The 20,863-nt window shown below is 41.1% G+C and overlaps 1 protein-coding gene across 1 annotated transcript in view; it reads right to left on the reverse strand.

The window, feature by feature from the left end:
• Positions 1–20,863, reverse strand: part of LOC126249368 (FMRFamide receptor) — a 319,040-nt gene that overhangs the window by 280,021 nt on the left and 18,156 nt on the right. The window lies entirely within an intron of this gene.

Here is a 20,863-nt window from a genome sequence, read left to right on the forward strand (position 1 = left end):
AGGGACTGATGACCTCAGCAGTCTGGTCCCGTAAGATCTTACCACAAACTTCCAAAGTTTAATTTTTAGGTTAATAATTTCAAGGAAGGAGTTATCGTGGCAAAATTTGTCAATGACGGAACGTTGTAAAAAAAAGGGTAATGTTTAAACCTCCATAATGCGTCTGTCTTCAGCTGCCACGGAGAGCAGACGTAGTTCATGCGTTCTTCATCTGCGTGTACATTTTCCACTCCAGCGGCTTGAATGCTGCTCGCGAGCAGTTTTGTTGCAAGTTTATTATCATTTTTTACGTATGGTAGTGAAGTTTACTGCGAAAATTCTTTAAACATCGACGATAGCTGAGACCGGAATGAGAGCTGCATGTCAGGAATTACCAGGAAGTCAGGAAACAAACGAATACGCCCAGGAACAGAATGGACTGGATGACGTAATTATTACTGTGCTGACAATGAAACTGTGCAAATGTGACTGAATTTTCAGGGATTACGTAATCGCCAACGGTGATACTTCTTCCATAATGCCACGTCGACGGAGAACATTTCACAGAAGCAAACGTTTAGGCTATGCCACAATATATTGAAGGATAAGTGGTCAATGAAGTACAGATAATCTAAATATTCCCTTCAAAGAAGCCGATGACACAGGCGGAAATAGCTGTAGTAGCTAAGACGTCTGACGTCGAACGCGAGTTCCCTGCTCTGCCAAATAAACAACAGCGGTTCACACCTCGTAAGCAACAGCGGCTGCCTTGAAACTCCGCCAGAGACGGCGCTCTGGTACAGCGGGACTGCGCTCTCACCGAGTCTCTCGCAACCTAGCTCTTACCCTCCGCAATGCTATACGAACGGCGGCACAAGAACTTAGAACAAATATTATACATTCGACACATGATCAAAACTTGTTATCATGTCGTAAAGAACAAGTGGTCGGAACTTAATAAATCATGCAATACGATGTTTTTATGTGCATTGTGTCCGAAGCACGTATTTCTAAACTGCTTATGTATTATGATAAACAACTGCCTACCGCACAAAACAATAACAATAAACAATCGTCTCCTGTGGATCAAGGGCAAATGTTTTCGTATCGGCTTACAGGAAGTCGCTGGTACCTGAAACCTAGTAGCAACTAAAGAGGAGCTGCCTATTAGGTTCCTAGCAGCTTGTCCGACTCTACTACAGGAAGGGGATGTTGAATGGCTGTGGCAAAATCTTCTGCCCCGGCGTAATGCATGCATTTCAACTGACGATCTTCAGTATTAACAGCTGCCATGCGCTTAACTTGTTACTATAACGTTTAAGTTCTTTATTTCAGTGAATAACTAAGTATTCAATACTAAACATTATTTACTTATCGAAAAGTACACCATTTAGCATCCTCTAAACTCTTTACAATTTTAAAGATCTGTTGCAGCGTATATTGTAAAACATAAAATGCACAACTTCGGAGACAGTAGGTTGGTTGGTTGACTTGTGGGAGGGGACCAAACAGCGAGCTCAGCGGTCCCAGCGGATTATGGAGGGATGGGGAAGAAAGTCGGGCGTGCCCTTTTAAAGTAACTACCCTAGCATTTATTTGAAGCGATTTAGGAAAAACACAGAAAACCTAAATCAAGATGGGCGGAGGCAGGTTGGAACCGTCGTCCTGCCGAATGCGAGTCCAGTGTGCTAACCACTGGGCCACCTCGCTCTGTGAAGAGAGTAATATAGCAGCAAAACACACAAAGTTCTGAGTCGAGAAATAGCTCACCAGCTGTATAAATTCTAACCATGTAATATACTGCGTAGAAGCCAGTTCCATTGACCTCCTGAAAGCCGTTAGCCCCATGGTTAATACACGATTATAATAGTGTACAGAGAACATATATTTATCAAGTTCTCGGTTCGGTGTTGGAGGAAGGTTAGTTGTATTGAAATTCTCACGGATACAGTTCTATATGGAACTGCGATATGCTGACATACCAACGGCTTATGGCTACGTCCTGATTTAAATATTGTTCAGTCAACTACAATGAACTAGCATCCAATTTAGAATCATTCTCTGGTTTCTATCATTTCACACGAAATAACGTATATACAAGGTGAAGATAAACTCGCGCACTCAACCTTCACAGCGCGATTCCTCACATACTAGCAATAGAAAAATGTCTGTCATAAAATTTCGTCCTGCGCATACTTCGGGTAGTAAATAGACGTTAAAGATTGGCAATCTGGCAACACTGTAATCACATGTACAGTAACTACCTCTATCAGCAACAGCACCGCCGCTGTGCAGTTGGTTCAGTGGGTAGCGTTTTGGGTTGTCTTGCAGGAAGTCGAGGGGTTCGATGCTGCGTCGAGATTAATTTGTTTTTATTTGCTAATGTAGCGTGCGTGGTACGATACCTGGCGTCTTAATCGTCATACAGTGATTAGAAGGGTCTTCTACAAAACATTTGCAATTACGTACTGCTAACACAGAAATGGAAGTACAATGGTTTTCATTGGTCAGCTTCTAAAAAAAAAATCCATTTCCAAGTTGTCGACACGAATAGTTTCACGCCACTGTATCTACTAGATTCCCAACTTGTGGACGCTTCCTCAACGGTCCCATCGGTCAGCCGCCTGAGTGGCCGAGCGGTTCTAGGCGCTACAATCTGGAACCGCGCGACCGCTACGGTCGCAGGTTCGAATCTTGCCTCGGGCATGGATGTCTGTGATGTCCTTAGGTTAGTTAGGTTTAAGTAGTTCTAAGTTCTAGGGGACTGATGACCTCGGAAGTTAAGTCCCATAGTGCTCAGAGCCATTTGAACCATTTTGAACCCATCGGTCACTATTTGCAAAGCACGTCGCTAGCCGTACTGGTGACATAAGGTCATAACGAAATGTAGTGGACCTAAATGAAGTAAGAATTATAGTGGGACTCTTCAAATAGAATAATAGTTGGTATTAACCTATGGGAATGTTAGGGGATGGTACACATAAAAATGTTTGAAATCTATTAGATCTAGTGGTGCGAAACAATTCGCGTCCACGACGCGCAAAAGGCTTCTTTAAAACGTGACCAATGAAAACGATTGCACTTCCATTTCTGTGTTCGTAGGACGTAACTGCAAATGCTTTGTAGGAGACCCACTGTAATAGCTGTGTGACGATTAAGACGCCAGATACCGTACCACACAGAATACTTTTAGCAAATAAAAACTAATAAGCTTCTCCCCAGGATCGAACCCTCGATCCCTTGAATGATGACCGAAAGCGCTATCCACTGCACCAAAAGCACAACACTACTCCGCTCTACCGGCACGGGTAGTTACCGTACCTGTGATTATAATGTTGTGAATTGCCAATCTTTAATGTCCGTTTACTGCCCGAAATATGCGCAGGACGAAATTTTGTGACAGACATTTTTGTACTGCTGGTATGTGAGGAATCGCACTGCGAAGTCCGAGTGTGTGAATTTTTCCTCACCCTATATATCCGCAGGTAATTCACTAACGGGACCTTGTACTACAGAAAGCTACATCAGACAACGCTTTGTTCTTGGACCAAATTTTATGTTCCAATGATAGAAAGAGTGTTAGTTCCATTATTATACACTCTTTAGTTCGTGTGCGATGTATAAATCTACGTCACAGACAGCATAGAGGCAGACACAACATCTAGTTCAATAGAACTGTGAAAAACTTGATAAAGTGGATGCGTGGAAATGGCTTAGTCATTTCACCATAAAAACAAATGTCAACTGCTTTTCTAACATAATAGTAAATACTTCAAAGAGTATAGTGTCAATAAAATGCAGAGAAGTAGTATGAAATCATAATTCCGTTTAGTGGGCAAGATCCTATGGGCCTGCTACAAACTGAACTTTGTGTTGCAGATAACTGGTTAAATTGCTTCAAGAAATCTAGCAATGCTACCTCTGTACTGTTTGTGGGTTACCTGAACGATCAACACTGTTGAATGTCTACACATCTCAAATAAGACTGGTTAAAGCACCGAAGGTGATTGAAATCCACGTCTGGGCATCCATAATTTGGTTTTTCGTTGTTTCCCTAAATTGCTTAAGGGAAATGCCGTGATGGTTCCTCTGCAAATGTCATGGATAATGTTGTAAGTAGGATGTTTATGTTTTCTTATTGGCAACGTTACGTAGCGCTCTGTATGAAAATCACTGGCTGTGCTGTGTGCAGTCTGTGGCTAGTTTGCATTGTTGTCTGCCATTGTAGTGTTGGGCAGCGGAAGCTGGATGTTAACAGCGCGTAGCGTTGCGCAGTTGGAGGTGAGCCGCCAGCAGTGGTGGATGTGGGGAGAGAGATGGCGGAGTTTTGAAATTTGTAAGACTGGATGTTATGAACTACTATATATATATGATGACTTTTGATGACTATTAAGGTAAATACATTGTTTGTTCTCTATTAAAATCTTTCATTTGCTAACTATGCCTATCAGTAGTTAGTGTCATCCGTAGTTTGAATCTTTTATTTAGCTGGCAGTAGTGGCGCTCGCTGTATTGCAGTAGTTCGAGTAACGAAGATTTTTGGTGAGGTAAGTGATTTGTGAAAGGTATAGGTTAATGTTAGTCAGGGCCATTCTTTTGTAGGGGTTTTTGAAAGTCAGATTGCGTTGCGCTAAAAATATTGTGTGTCAGTTAAAGCACAGTCATGTAAATTTTTTCAAAGGGGACGTTTCATATGTCGACCCTTAGCCGAGGATACCTCACTGGAATCTTCTGATTTGTTCTTGTAGTTTGTGTAATTAGTGTAGCTATTGTTTATTGCTAGCGCGTAATCATAGAGAGAATTTCCTTTTTAGTTGTAGTTTTTCATTGTTGTACAGTAAAACAGTTGTGGCATGCATGTAGATTTGCACCAAGTATTTCGCAGTTGCAATTAACTAGATATTATTTTCAGTGCTATGTTAATGTGTTCTCTTATTTTTGCTCTTCAAATTGTGCTTTTCTGTGTTATCGTGTGAAATATTGTGACAATAATGGCGTGTGAAAAACGTAACACTAGGCTACAAAGTAAACTGAGAAATAATAGTGACGACGAGCGTAGCTTATCAGCACCACTGTGTAATGAATTAACAGACATTCAAAGTGGTAATTTGGTAATTGTGCATAGAGAAATGGAGCGGGCGGCAAATAATGGCGTAGACAGTGGAACAATTAGTGAACAGGGAAGCATTATCGATCGATCGGTCGGCAACAGCTCGCCTCAGGAATTCGAAATGACAGAACACAATATTGCAAATACTGTAGACTCAGGTTTTGGGTCCCCACCGTTTTCTCAAATAAGTCAAGACACATTTTCTGCTCGTCAAAATGTAAATGTTGCCGTTGCAAATGCACTGCCGAAAAGCTTAGAGGAACAGATTCCAGACACTAATACATTATTATTGCAATTAATGCAGCAAATGAAACAAAATCAGAGACAAACACAGCAACAGTTAGACACAATGGAACAAAATCTTCAAAAGTTAGACACAATGGAACAACACCAGAGACAAACACAGCAACAGTTAGACACAATGGAACAAAATCAGAGACAAACACAGCAAAAGCTTCAAAAGTTAGACACGATTGAACAAAATCAGAGACAAACACAGCAACAGCTTCAAAAGTTAGACTCATTGGAACAAACTCTTGAACAAACACGTGAAGATTTAACTACTGAGATACATAACATTGAATCGAAATGTCAAAAAGTCTGTAATGACGTAAAAACTCAAATTTGTGAGCATTTTCAACCTATTTTTTCGCGGCATGAAAATGCATTACAGAATCACGAAGCAGCCATAAAAGAACTGCAAACTATTGTTCATGAAAATCATGAGACCTTGCAAGCTAAAACTGACTCAGTTGCATCTACCGATTCGGTTACGCAACTTGCAAAAACTCAGGAAAACTTAAAGGACACAGTAGATATTCTGAAAACTGGTTCAGAAAGACACATGGAGGAAATTAGTTCACTATCAGAGAAAGTAGTCGAACTTTCGGATCAGCTAAATAATTTATCTACGAAGGTAGATGATAATCTGAATGACACAAAACCGGTAGTCTCTAATGACACAGAAGAGTGCGAACAAATTAGGAAATTCAAAGAAAATCAGAATCAAATTAATACACAACACCAAAGAGAAATCCGGGAAGTAAAAGATCAGCTGACACAGGTAATACAACAATTACGTATTTCGGAGGACACTCGCGCTCCAACACGGGAAGAGGGACTTAGAAATACGGAAAAGCCGCAAAATAATAACACAGGGAATTTCGGAAATTATGAAAGAAATTGGCAAGGTGCACCGAATTTTGAAATGGAACCGCCGAAACGACGTAACAATGACCGATATGCGACTCACCGACATCATGATTTTGACTATAAGCTGTTCATTACTGCACCTAAATTCAAAACATTTAAGAATTCCGGCAACGACATTCATCCACAAGCGTGGCTCCATCAATTCTCTCATTGTTTTCCTCCCAACTGGTCATTAGAGCACAGATTAGAATTTATGTGTGGCTATTTAGAGAATGAACCAGCTGTAAGAATGCGATCGGTCATTCACGATTGTCACAGTGAAGGAGAATTTTACCGTGCCTTCCTCTCAGCATATTGGTCTCAAACTACACAAGACCGAGTAAAACATAGCATCATAATGATGAAACAGTTCGAACAATCTGAATTTTCCAGTCTTGTGAAATATTTTGAAGACATGTTGCACAAGAATCAGTACCTGTCAAACCCATACAGCCCCTCAGAACTCATCCGCATTTGCTTAATCAAATTACCTGAACATTTACGACATATTATTTTGGCAGGACGTTGCAAAGACGACACTGAAGCTTTTCAGGGACTGTTACAAGAACTGGAAATTGACACTGACAATCGGGGAACGCGAAAGCAGGAGCACAACAATTACAGATCACATCTGTCACAATTCCGCGATGACAGAAATAATATACGACAAGGCTAATCTTTCAACGTAAATCGTGACCGAAACAGACACCACCCGTATGACAACCGTTGGCAGAGTAGTAATAATTACAGGGAAAGATCACCTCTCCGCGGTAATGACTATCCCAGAGACAAACAGAGAAACAGACAATATGGGAACCAAAATAATTATTATCAAGGGAGACAGAATAACTTCAGATGCAACGGTCCAGAGCGCAGTTACGATTCAGGGAGAAATTCTCCACCACGTGACCGACAAGAAAGAAACTATGGAATCTACCGACATGACGACAGACGATATGATCGTAACGACAGACCTGAATTGCATCAGAACTGGCGGGATTCAAACAGAGCAGGGCCCTCTCGACAAGGTGAATTTGTAGAAGTTAGGTCTCCAAATCCCAATAACGACGCGCGCCAACAAAGACACAATAGGCAATGACTCATACCGCCGACAGCCACAAAACGTACTTATGAAACTGACGACGCAGCTGCCGTAGCTAGTAATTACGTAAAAATGGAAGACATTAGGGACATCTTACTCCAGGAACACGACGTAAAAAATAACAACATTGCATATCCTGTGATTCACATTACTGTAAATGACGTAAAATTTACGGCAGTACTTGACTCTGGCAGTCCCATTTCAGTAATTAGTGAAACAGCTTTTAGAAAATGTAACATATCGAACGATTGCCCCACACTTCCGTTACGTAAGATTAAATTACAAGGTGCAATCTTTGGAAAAGTGTAGATGTACGCCAACAAACCAATTTAGAATTCTTTTGCCAAAGCCACAGCTTCTCTATGGACTTTCTTATTGTTCCATTATTGTCGAAGGAACTTATACTGGGAGTAGACTTTTTGAATGAATACAAAGCAATCTTAAGCTTTCACGATGCTGAAATAAGTTTAGAAAAAGAAGGTAAGTCAGTAGCTTTGAAATTTGAAGATTGGCTCTCAAACCATGACGAAGAAATTAATCGGCTTTACCTCCTGTTAGACAACAGTTCGGAATTTTCGACGGAACTTGACACTAACAATTACTCTGCAAGTACTGACAGGGATGATATCGACGGCGCATTTGATACTAATGAGTTAATTCAGAATAAAATTCAAACAATTGAGAATTGTAATGACAGTGATAGGCAAGACCTTTTTGAGATTTTACAAGCACATTCCACAGTTTTTACTCACAAAACAGGAACAATCAAGGGATTTCAATACCAATTTCGTGTTCGTGAGCATACTAAATGTTGTGTTAGACCATACGTAATTCCAGCACATTATAGGGACCGTGTTAGAACAGAAATACAATCTATGCTTGACGAGGGCATTATTGAGCCTGCAGTAAGCTCATACAACAATCCATTACATGTTGTTGAGAAGAAAAATGGATCGATCAGGCTTGTCTTGGATTCGAGACAAATCTATATCTACATCTACATTTATACTCCGCAAGCCACCCAACGGTGTGTGGCGGAGGGCACTTTACGTGCCACTGTCATTACCTCCCTTTCCTGTTCCAGTCGCGTATGGTTCGCGGGAAGAACGACTGTCTGAAAGCCTCCGTGCGCGCTCTAATCTCTCTAATTTTACATTCGTGATCTCCTCGGGAGGTATAAGTAGGGGGAAGCAATATATTCGATACCTCATCCAGAAACGCACCCTCTCGAAACCTGGCGAGCAAGCTACACCGCGATGCAGAGCGCCTCTCTTGCAGAGTCTGCCACTTGAGTTTATTAAACATCTCCGTAACGCTATCACGGTTACCAAATAACCTTGTGATGAAACGCGCCGTTCTTCTTTGGATCTTCTCTATCTCCTCCGTCAACCCGATCTGGTACGGATCCCACACTGATTAGCAATACTCAAGTATAGGTCGAAAGATTGTTTTGTAAGCCACTTCCTTTGTTGATGGACTACATTTTCTAAGCACTCTCCCAATGAATCAAACCTGGTACCCGCCTTACCAACAATTAATTTTATATGATCATTCCACTTCAAATCGTTCCGCACGCATACTCCCAGATATTTTACAGAAGTAACTGCTACCAGTGTTTGTTCCGCTATCATATAATCATACAATAAAGGATCCTTCTTTCTATGTATTCGCAATACATTACATTTGTCAATGTTAAGGGACAGTTGCCACTCCCTGCACCAAGTGCCTATCCGCTGCAGATCTTCCTGCATTTCGCTACAATTTTCTAATGCTGCAACTTCTCTGTATACTACAGCATCATCCGCGAAAAGCCGCATGGAACTTCCGACACTATCTACTAGGTCATTTATATATATTGTGTGCCAGTCGCGGTGGTCTAGCGGTTCTGGCGCTGCAGTCCGGAACCGCGGGACTGCTGCGGTCGCAGGTTCGAATCCTGCCTCGGGCATGGGTGTGTGTGATGTCCTTAGGTTAGTTAGGTTTAAGTAGTTCTAAGTTCTAGGGGACTTATGACCTAAGATGTTGAGTCCCATAGTGCTCAGAGCCATTTGAACCATTTTTTTATATATATTGTGAAAAGCAATGGTCCCATAACACTCCCCTGTGGCACGCCAGAGGTTACTTTAACGTCTGTAAACGACTCTCCATTGATAACAGCATGCTGTGTTCTGTTTGCTAAAAACTCTTCAATCCAGCCACACAGCTGATCTGATATTCCGTAGGCTCTTACTTTGTTTATCAGGCGACAGTGCGGAACTGTATCGAACGCCTTCCGGAAGTCAAGAAAAATAGCATCTACCTGGGAGCTCAAATGGCTCTGAGCACTATGCGACTTAATGTCTGAGGTCATCAGTCGCCTAGAACTGAGAACTAATTAAACCTAACTAAACTAAGGACATCACGCACACCCATGCCCGAGGTAGGATTCGAACCTGCGACCGTAGCGGTCACGCGGTTCCAGACTGACGCGCCTTTAACCGCACGGCCACACCGGCCGGCCTGGGAGTCTGTATCTAATATTTTCTGGGTTTCGTGAACAAATAACGCGAGTTGGGTCTCACACGATCGCTGTTTCCGGAATCCATGTTGATTCCTACATAGTAGATTCTGGGTTTCCAAAAACGACATGTTACTCGAGCAAAAAACATGTTCTAAAATTCTACAACAGATGGACGTCAGAGATATAGGTCTATAGTTTTGCGCATCTGCTCGACGACCCTTCTTGAAGACTGGGACTACCTGTGCTTTTTTCCAATCATTTGGAACCCTCCGTTCCTCTAGAGACTTGCGGTACACGGCTGTTAGAAGGGGGGCAAGTTCTTTCGCGTACTCTGTGTAGAATCGAATTGGTATCCCGTCAGGTCCAGTGGACTTTCCTCTGTTGAGTGATTCCAGTTGCTTTTCTATTCCTTGGACACTTATTTCGATGTCAGCCATTTTTTCGTTTGTGCGAGGATTTAGAGAAGGAACTGCAGTGCGGTCTTCCTCTGTGAAACAGCTTTGGAAAAAGGTGTTTAGTATTTCAGCTTTACGCGTGTCATCCTCTGTTTCAATGCCATCATCAACCCGGAGTGTCTGGATATGCTGTTTCGAGCCACTTACTGATTTAACGTAAGACCAGAACTTCCTAGGATTTTCTGTCAAGTCGGTACATATAATTTTACTTTCGAATTCACTGAACGCTTCTCGCATAGCCCTCCTTACGCTAACTTTGACATCGCTTAGCTTCTGTTTGTCTGAGAGGTTTTGGCTGCGTTTAAACTTGGGGTGAAGCTCTCTTTCCTTTCGCAGTAGTTTCCTAACTTCGTTGTTGTACCACGGTGGGTTTTTCCTGTCCCTCACAGTTTTACTCGGCACGTGCCTGTCTAAAACGCATTTTACGATTGCCTTTACGATTGCCTTGAACTTTTTCCATAAACACTCAACATTGTCAGTGTCGGACATACTAACAGACAGGCCGCAAACGTTACAAGAACTTCTTCAAAATTTTAATGGTGTAAAAGTGTTGTCTTCTATTGATCTCAGATTCAGCTTTTATCAGATCGAACTTCATCCAGAATGTAGAAAATACACAGCTTTCCTTTGTTTCGGCGTTTGTTATCAGTTTCGGAAACTTCCTTTTGGTTTGAACATTTCTTCGGCAGCATTCATTCGCGGGCTAAATTCCATATTACCTGAGTTCTTAAAACGTCACATCACCTTATATGTGGACGATATTCTGATAGCAGAAGCCTCATGGGAACAACACAATCGCATCCTCAACAGTTTGTTACGTATTTTTGCAGAATCTGGAATTACAGTTAACTTGGAAAAGTCTGAATTCGGTAGGTCAAAGGTGAGGTTTTTGGGACATATTATTTCTTCTGAAGGCATTCAGCCGGATCCTGAAAAGTTAGAAGCAATCAGAGCCATTCCAGTTCCATCCACAAAAAGACAAGTCCGCAGTTTTCTAGGTCTCGTAAATTTTTACCGTCGTTTTCTGAATATGCAAATTCTAGTTACACCAAAACTTTGTTCTCTCACTGGAAAAAATACTATTTGGAACTGGGACGAACAAGCACAGTTGGAATTCAATTCTTTGAAAGAATCGCTACTTAACGCGCCAATACTAGCTCATCCAGATCTGTCACAAGATTTCTGCCTTAGCACGGATTCTTCTAAAGTCGGTCTTAGTGCCCATTTATTTCAAGAAGCCATAGAAAATGACACTACCATTCAGAAAACCATTGCTTTTGCTAGCCGAGTGCTAACAAAATCTGAAAAAAATTATTCCGTTACTGAATTAGAAGCTTTAGCTATCGTTTGGGCATTTAACAAATTCCGTTTCTTTCTTTCTGGTAAGCACGTAAAAGTATACAGTGATCATCGTGCATTACAAGTTCTTATGTCTTCAAAATTAAATCATGACCGGTTAAAACGTTGAGCATTGTTTCTGCAAGAATTCCACTTCACAATAGTCTACATTCCCGCAAGGAGAACATTGTTGCGGACGCACTGTCACGCGCACCGGCTGGGCTTGAGAAAAGTAACACAGAAGGTAACCTTGAGAAAAATTTCAGTATTCTTTACATTCAGAAAGTCGCCTTTGAAAACTTCATCACCACATCTTTAAAGTACATTGCTCATGAACAAGATAAAGATCCGATTTGGAAAGACATCAAGAGCAAATGGCATGAAAAGACACACACACAGATTCGGCATTATTATCTGGTTAGAAACAACATACTGTTCAAACGCTGCACTGTTGATGACAAGCTATGGGTACTTTGCATTCCTGACGATTTTGTTAATAAGCTCATTTGGTACATTCATTTCAGCTATGCACATTTTGGCCCACGAAAATGTTATCATATTCTTCGAACGACTTGTTATTTTAACAATTTGGAAAAGAGAATTCGAAGAGTCTTGTCTATTTGTAAACTTTGTCAAAAGGCGAAACCATCTACTATCTCCCATCGTGCTCCGCTGTTTCCTATCATTCCTTCTAAATTAAAAGAATTTGCTGCTGTTGATCTCTTGGGACCACTTGTCAGAACATCTAATGGATTTTCGTACGTTCTAGTCGCTGTTGAACTTACTTCAAAATTTGTTTCTTTCACACCGTTACGTAAGGCCACTGGACGGTCTGTATCCAACGCCTTTGTTAAAAATTTCTTACGTCAAGTTGGACACGTTAGTAAAGTCATTTCAGATAACGGACCGCAATTCAGATCTGCTGTTTGGTCACGCATGCTTCGGAATCATAAAATCAAACCTGTTTTTATTTCATTGTACTCACCACATTGTAACACCTCCGAACGGATTATGAAAGAAATCAATAAGCTTTGCAGACTTTATTGTCACAGAAAGCATCAGCATTGGGACAGATATTTACACTTATTTCAAAACGTGCTGAATGCAATGCCTCATGACTCCACTGCTTTACCACCTACTCTTGTACTGAAGAATGAAGAACCACCGAACAGAATCAGAGAGCTTGTACCTTTCCCGAATACACGTAAACTTCGACACAAAGACATAATTGATTTGGCTATTAAAAATATAAAATCTGCAGCAGACAAAAGGAGAAAACTACACGGTAAAGCAAATGCAAAGAAATTATATATTGGTCAGAAAGTTCTCATTAATGCTCATTCATTGTCACATAAGAAGAAACACTTGAGTCACAAATTCTTTCTAGTTTACAATGGACCTTACAGAATCCGACGTATACCACATGATAGTTGCGTTGAAGTTGAAACGCTGCGTACTAGGAAGAATAAAGGTTTACACCACATTTCACACGTAAAACCGTTTATTGAAAGATAATCTGCTTTTTAACTTTGTCTTTGCCATATAACTTTTCACTTTACATTGCTAGTAGGCTTTGTCAGACTTAGAATCTGTTAATATGCAACAATGTTTGAAGTTAAATATCCAGTCAAGAACCAAGAGAACTTATTTCAACAGAAATTATGAATGCATTGTTATAGTGAACAGACGACACAATGTTGTTATTTGTACATTCTTGCTTGTTAGTTGCACGATTACGTAACGACTATAAGGCTTACATACTTAGAACATTTACCAGTACTGCTAATGAGATTTTAATGCAACATTTTGGTTTACTTGAAAATACATTCTGGATTTAAAGTACTTTCTGTGAGATACCAGATGACACAGTGGTTAGTGACAGCTACACGATTTTATCACGACGCTACTAATGAGTGATAATATACAATGTTGCTTTTGCAGTGTTTCTGTTTTATTTCTGAACAGTTTTTCTGTATTATTCTGGAAAGTAAAACATGTTTTAGTAGTAACTTTCGTGGTATAGCTACAATGAGACAGCCTTTTATCGTAGCACAACAATACGTTACATTATAGTACTTTCTTGATCACGGTAAGGTATGTAATAACTACGGTATCCGTATGCAAAGCATTTCACTTTCGTTTACGATGAGGTAAGTATATTGACTTCAGCAGAACTTTGCTTACAGAGGACAATAACTACGACACTTCCACAGAATTATCTTACAGCAAGACGCACATTTAGCGCTACAGGACACGCATTTGAGAGATTAATTTTGTACTTAAGCCATTTATTTTTAAAGATTTTTGAATTACAAAGAAAGTTTTCCATGATACATTTCATTCCATTGCTGTAATCTGTAACACCTGAGGGTATAATTACATTAATCCTCAGGGGGGTATACGCTTACTTTGTGTACCATGTGTTTGGCAAGCACAAGGAGCCCTAGCTAATATGGTATTTGCTTATACAACTTTACACATCGGTACCATATTTCTCTAACACACAAATTACACAGCTATCTGATCATTTAACTGAGAGATAAACTTTTTTTACTACATCAGTGACACATGTTTACGCAATTACACAGTTGGGTAACTTCACACTTACGAAATTGTATTTTGTCTGTACTTTGTGAACTGTTCATATTTTTTCGGACCCATTGTGATATTATGAGAGCTTTGGATGATATATTTGGTATGGGATCACGATTTTTAAAGTACGTTTGAGGCCGATGACACTTTTGACATGAGCAGAGAATTTTTTTTAGGTTTTGAAATTATTGGAGGAAGCTACGACGATTTTGAGAGTTGACTGAGGTGTTATGATGTTATTATTACAATGACTATGTGTATTATGCTGTTGCGGTATGTTTATGATCAATAAGCTGATGCTATATGAGTTATTTGAGTATGCTACGTATCTGTTATGATGAAATATTGAAGAAGTGTTGACAAATAAGGTAAGGAATAATGAGTAGTGGTTAGGGACTCTGGTTTGTGAAACAGGTTGTTGGAAACCAAGAATCGTACTTTAAGAGTTATGAAATGTATGTAAATGCGTGAATGTATTACAATGCCGACGAAAATTTTTTGGACTCTGTTATATCAATAGGATTTTGTTTCTACACACTTGTAACGCAAATTCTTGACCTGTGAAATATTTTTATATGAGACTGTCACTGTAGCGGAAACTGCTGTCGTAAATATTTCCGTAAGAAAGTTAAGTGACCACCTGCACGTAATGCGTCGTGGGCACCCAGATGGGCGACAGTCGCCTGGAAAGAAGTCATTAGTGAGTGCCTTTCAGAGGCACAGGTGAAAAAAAAAAGAGGCCATTATCCTCACTATTGATATTCCTTTGTAGAAAGCATCGCAAAAAACGACACGGTCGAACTTGAAAACATATGATTATACTGTGGAGCTCTTAATTTATGATATTTACTAAAATGCCTAATGGAACGATGAGAAACATTTCACAGCTATTGTCTTGCTAATTGAGAGAAATGCCATATGGCTTGCTTTATGTATTTATTTACTCATTTTGTTTAATATCTAGTTTCTAGCTGCACTGCAGCATTGGTTAAAATAAAATTTTATAGATGTACTAATATAAATATTTTCTGTCTACAGATAGAGTAAATAATAATTTTTTCAAAAAAATGAGGGAGCACAAAAAGACATTTACCTTCACAGGAACTGCATTCATAATTTTATTTTCAAGTACTTGGTAATTTATTTTGTAGAATAAGTTGTGGTGCACCACTTTAATGACATAGATATTAAGATGTGAACAGACATTTCCCTTAACTGCATTGTTGTCTTTACTGTAATATTTTTCTGCTTGAGCTCTGTCATGTTTAGATATAATTTATTGCATTTGCTTCTGCTGCTTGCCAGGTATAGTACTACTAAATTTCACTTTACATTACTCTGTTAAGCCAGTTTTACTACTGATTTATTTTTCTTGTTTGGTGCTCATTGCGTAATATTAGTTGTAATATTGCTGCTTGCTTGGCCAATTTGAATATTTTGTCATTGCTGTTTGTGTTAATTGTTTTGTACTGTTGCATTGCCTCGTCCCTTAGTTTAGCATCTGAGCTCAGTAGATTTAAGTTAGCTTAAGATGGGGTAGGCTATATGAGAGAACGAGTTGTGATGAATTGGAAGAAATGCACTGAGAAGCTGAAAGAAAATGGTTTGGCCAAAAAAAAGTATTTTGAAAGAGAATATGAACCAAAAAAGTAGGGTTTAGGGACAACAGGTTTAGGTAGGATTTTCTTGGAAATAAATAATGAGGTAAGAAATATGTGAACATATAAATACAGAAAGCATGCTTGGACAGGATTTTTTTGGTGGAAACAAATGTTGAAATAAGACGAAAGATCTATGGAATGAAGTTTTGGGTTGGACTGCAGTACCAAATGTTACACTGAAAACAAACCCTGTTCTTTCCTCCTGTGTTATTCTGGTATGTGTTTGTGCATTCTTGTGTATTTGTGTTTTCCTGTCTTTATGTGTTTATCTGATAAGAGATATGTTGTAGAATTTTTCAAATACTATGTTATTTTCTTTGTAAAGATGTTTAGACTTTATTTATTCTGTTTTGTTTTAATGCTTATGTGTAAAGTTGATGTTTCAAAAGTTATTCTGATCTTTTATGTATTTACTTATCTCATAATTCCTGTAACACTGATGTATATGTTTATTTCTATTATTTTGTAAAGCCTGTATTACTACAAATGTTATCTGTATTTGTTATGTTCTTTAATGATGTATTTTGTACCTTTGTAATTGTATTCTTATGTTATAAAATTGTAATTGACACCAGGTCATCAAATTAAGTAATTTGTAAGTTCCATTTCACTGCACATGTTTCTGTTGGTCATAGTATATGGACAATATGTGAGAAGTAGGGACTGGTAGTGTTTGCACATGTGTTAATAATTCAGCAAGGGACTGGATAACAGCATTGCTGGTTCTAAGGACAATTAAAAAAACTTTGTTAGTGCACAAGTGGTGGTTTATGGACTTGCTATATTGTCCGCAAGACACTTCGATGGTGATTGTGCACCTGCACATTTGCAACAGATGGCTGCTGGCCGTCTCTACAAGGACTACAGTGGGTCTGCACCTTTGATGACCCACCAATACCATTATTTCTACAAGGACTACAGTGGGTCTACGACTTTGCTGACTCACCAGTACCATTATTTCTACAAGGACTGCAGTAGGTGTGCGCCTCTGGTGGCCCACCAATACCGTAATCTCTACCAGGACTACAGTGGGTCTGCTCTCTGATGACCTACCTACCAATACTCTTCAAAATTTCGACTGACTCTGCTGTGGGTTTGCTCTGTTGTGGACCAATACCTGTCTGCATATCAAGAGTCAGCACTGTCTTTCCGTTCGAAGGACAACACTACTTCTTCAAGATTGCATGGAAATCCACTACTTCCGTCTGCATTTTCTTTTACTGCTCAGACTTTGAGAAAAACACTGCAATGTTACTGTGATGAATGATCAGGACTGTCTTTATGGACTGTGAGAAAATTTTAGCTTTTGACCAACAATGTATCAAGAATTGTGTGCATTTGATATCTTTCTTACTGTAATTATGAAAAATTTTTTCAAATCTGTATTGGCCAGTGCCCAAAACAATTTTGTAAAATTTTTTTGTGGGGAGCATGGGGGCTATGTAAGTACGCTGTTTATGTTTTCTTATTGGCAACGTTACGTAGCGCTCTGTATGAAAATCACTGGCTGTGCTGTGTGCAGTCTGTGGCTAGTTTGCATTGTTGTCTGCCATTGTAGTGTTGGGCAGCGGAAGCTGGATGTTAACAGCGCGTAGCGTTGCGCAGTTGGAGGTGAGCCGCCAGCAGTGGTGGATGTGGGGAGAGAGATGGCGGAGTTTTGAAATATGTAAGACTGGATGTTATGAACTACTATATATATATATGATGACTTTTGATGACTATTAAGGTAAATACATTGTTTGTTCTCTATTAAAATCTTTCATTTGCTAACTATGCCTATCAGTAGTTAGTGCCATCCGTAGTTTGAATCTTTTATTTAGCTGTCAGTAGTGGCGCTCGCTGTATTGCAGTAGTTCGAGTAACGAAGATTTTTGGTGAGGTAAGTGATTTGTGAAAGGTATAGGTTAATATTAGTCAGGGCCATTCTTTTGTAGGGGTTTTTGAAAGTCAGATTGTGTTGCGCTAAAAATATTGTGTGTCAGTTTAAGCACAGTCATGTAAAATTTTTCAAAGGGGACGTTTCAATGTCTCATCCAATTGTTCCTCAAACTGAGCGTATAATCCGTCATTTATTGAATCCTCGGTAGTAGAACGTTAAACCATAATCCACCTCTCTGAAGTTATACTGAGGCTGAATAATGTCTGCTGTTAATACACTCCTGGAAATGGAAAAAAGAACACATTGACACCGGTGTGTCAGACCCACCATACTTGCTCCGGACACTGCGAGAGGGCTGTACAAGCAATGATCACACGCACGGCACAGCGGACACACCAGGAACCGCGGTGTTGGCCGTCGAATGGCGCTAGCTGCGCAGCATTTGTGCACCGCCGCCGTCAGTGTCAGCCAGTTTGCCGTGGCATACGGAGCTCCATCGCAGTCTTTAACACTGGTAGCATGCCGCGACAGCGTGGACGTGAACCGTATGCGCAATTGACGGACTTTGAGCGAGGGCGTATAGTGGGCATGCGGGAGGCCGGGTGGACGTACCGCCGAATTGCTCAACACGTGGGGCGTGAGGTCTCCACAGTACATCGATGTTGTCGCCAGTGGTCGGCGGAAGGTGCACATGCCCGTCGACCTGGGACCAGACCGCAGCGACGCACAGATGCACGCCATGACCGTAGGATCCTACGCAGTGCCGTAGGGGACCGCACCGCCACTTCCCAGCAAATTAGGGACACTGTTGCTCCTGGGGTATCGGCGAGGACCATTCGCAACCGTCTCCATGAAGCTGGGCTACGGTCCCGCACACCGTTAGGCCGTCTTCCGCTCACGCCCCAACATCGTGCAGCCCGCCTCCAGTGGTGTCGCGACAGGCGTGAATGGAGGGACGAATGGAGACGTGTCGTCTTCAGCGATGAGAGTCGCTTCTGCCTTGGTGCCAGTGATGGTCGTATGCGTGTTTGGCGCCGTGCAGGTGAGCGCCACAATCAGGACTGCATACGACCAAGGCACACAGGGCCAACACCCGGCATCATGGTGTGGGGAGCGATCTCCTACACTGGCCGTACACCACTGGTGATCGTCGAGGGGACACTGAATAGTGCACAGTACATCCAAACCGTCATCGAACCCATCGTTCTACCATTCCTAGACCGGCAAGGGAACTTGCTGTTCCAACAGGACAATGCACGTCCGCATGTATCCTGTGCCACCCAACGTGCTCTAGAAGGTGTAAGTCAACTACCCTGGCCAGCAAGATCTCCGGATCTGTCCCCCATTGAGCATGTTTGGGACTGGGTGAAGCGTTGTCTCACGCGGTCTGCACGTCCAGCACGAACGCTGGTCCAACTGAGGCGCCAGGTGGAAATGGCATGGCAAGCCGTTCCACAGGACTACATCCAGCATCTCTACGATCGTCTCCATGGGAGAATAGCAGCCTGCATTGCTGCGAAAGGTGGATATACACTGTACTAGTGCCGACATTGTGCATGCTCTGTTGCCTGTGTCTATGTGCCTGTGGTTCTGTCAGTGTGATCATGTGATGTATCTGACCCCAGGAATGTGTCAATAAAGTTTCTCCTTCCTGGGACAATGAATTCACGGTGTTCTTATTTCAATTTCCAGGAGTGTATGTTGATATGCCTTGCTACAGTGAAAATATCGCCTAGTAATGCTCTTCCGAATCACATGAAATATCCCCGCTTATCAGAAGACAAATGCTAACAGAACGTTACGTTAAAGAGAAGACTAGCACACGCAAACTACGAAATACCTAAAATGTTTCACGAGATCTGTATGTACTGAGACAGACTATCAATGATACTACCAGTTGTTATTCACAAATATGAAGAAACTGGCTGGATTCATTGCACGTCAGCACAGACGGATACAGACTAAGGAATGTAGCTACTTCTACCCACATTCATACATTAATCCATGGCCGGCCGAAGTGGCCGAGCTGTTGTAGGCGTTCAGTCTGGAACCGCGCGACCGCAACGGTCGCAGGTTCGAATCCTGCCTCGGGCATGGATGTGTGTGATGTATTTATGTTAGTTAGATTTAAGTAGTTCTAAGTTCTAGGGGACTGATGACCTCAGATTTTAAGTCCCATAGTGCTTGCAAGGGAACCTCCCCATCGCAACCCCCTCAGATTTAGTTGTAAGTTGGCACAGTGGATAGGCCTTGAAAAACTGAACACAGATCAATCGAGAAAACAGGAAGACGTTGTGTGGAACTATGAAAAAATTAGCAAAATATATAAACTGAGTGGTCCATGCGCAAGACAGGCAACATTTAGGATAATGTAACCTCAGGAGCGCCGTGGTCCCGTGGTTAGCGTGAGCAGCTGCGGAACGAAAGGTCCTTGGTTCAAGTCTTCCCACGAGTGAAAAGTTTTATTTTCAGACAATTATCAGAGTTCAGGCACTCACACATAATCAACTTCGGTCTCCAAAATTCCAGGACATGTTCAGATTTGCTTGGGCATATGCAGGATTTGACGGTCTACACACGGAAAAATTTGAAAACGTTAAAAACGTATGTTTTGACAGAGCACAGAGAAAACTGTGCGACTGTGAAACTGTTGCATTCATTTGTTGAAGTTTATGTGACACACTCTTATGTTTTCATCACTTTTTTGGGAGTGGTTATCACATCCACAAGAAAACCTAAATCGTGCTGGGTAGAAGTATCTTTTTACCCATTCGCCAAGTGTGCAAGTTAGGTGGGTCGACAGCATATTCCTGTCATGTGACGCACATGCAGTCACCAGTGTCGTATAGAATATATCAGACGTGTTTTCCTGGATCAAATGTTTTCGGTTCCCATTGGAGAGGCACGTCCCTTCGTCTACTAATCGCACGGTTTTGCGGTGCGGTCGCAAAACACAGACACTAAACTTATTACAGTGAACAGAGACGTCAATGAACGAACGGACAGATCATAACTTTGCAAGAATAAAGTAAGTGAACTTATCGCTCGAGGGAAGA

Source organism: Schistocerca nitens, chromosome 3, assembly GCF_023898315.1.
Source record: "Schistocerca nitens isolate TAMUIC-IGC-003100 chromosome 3, iqSchNite1.1, whole genome shotgun sequence".
In the NCBI taxonomy this organism is placed as follows: Eukaryota; Metazoa; Arthropoda; class Insecta; order Orthoptera; family Acrididae; genus Schistocerca; species Schistocerca nitens.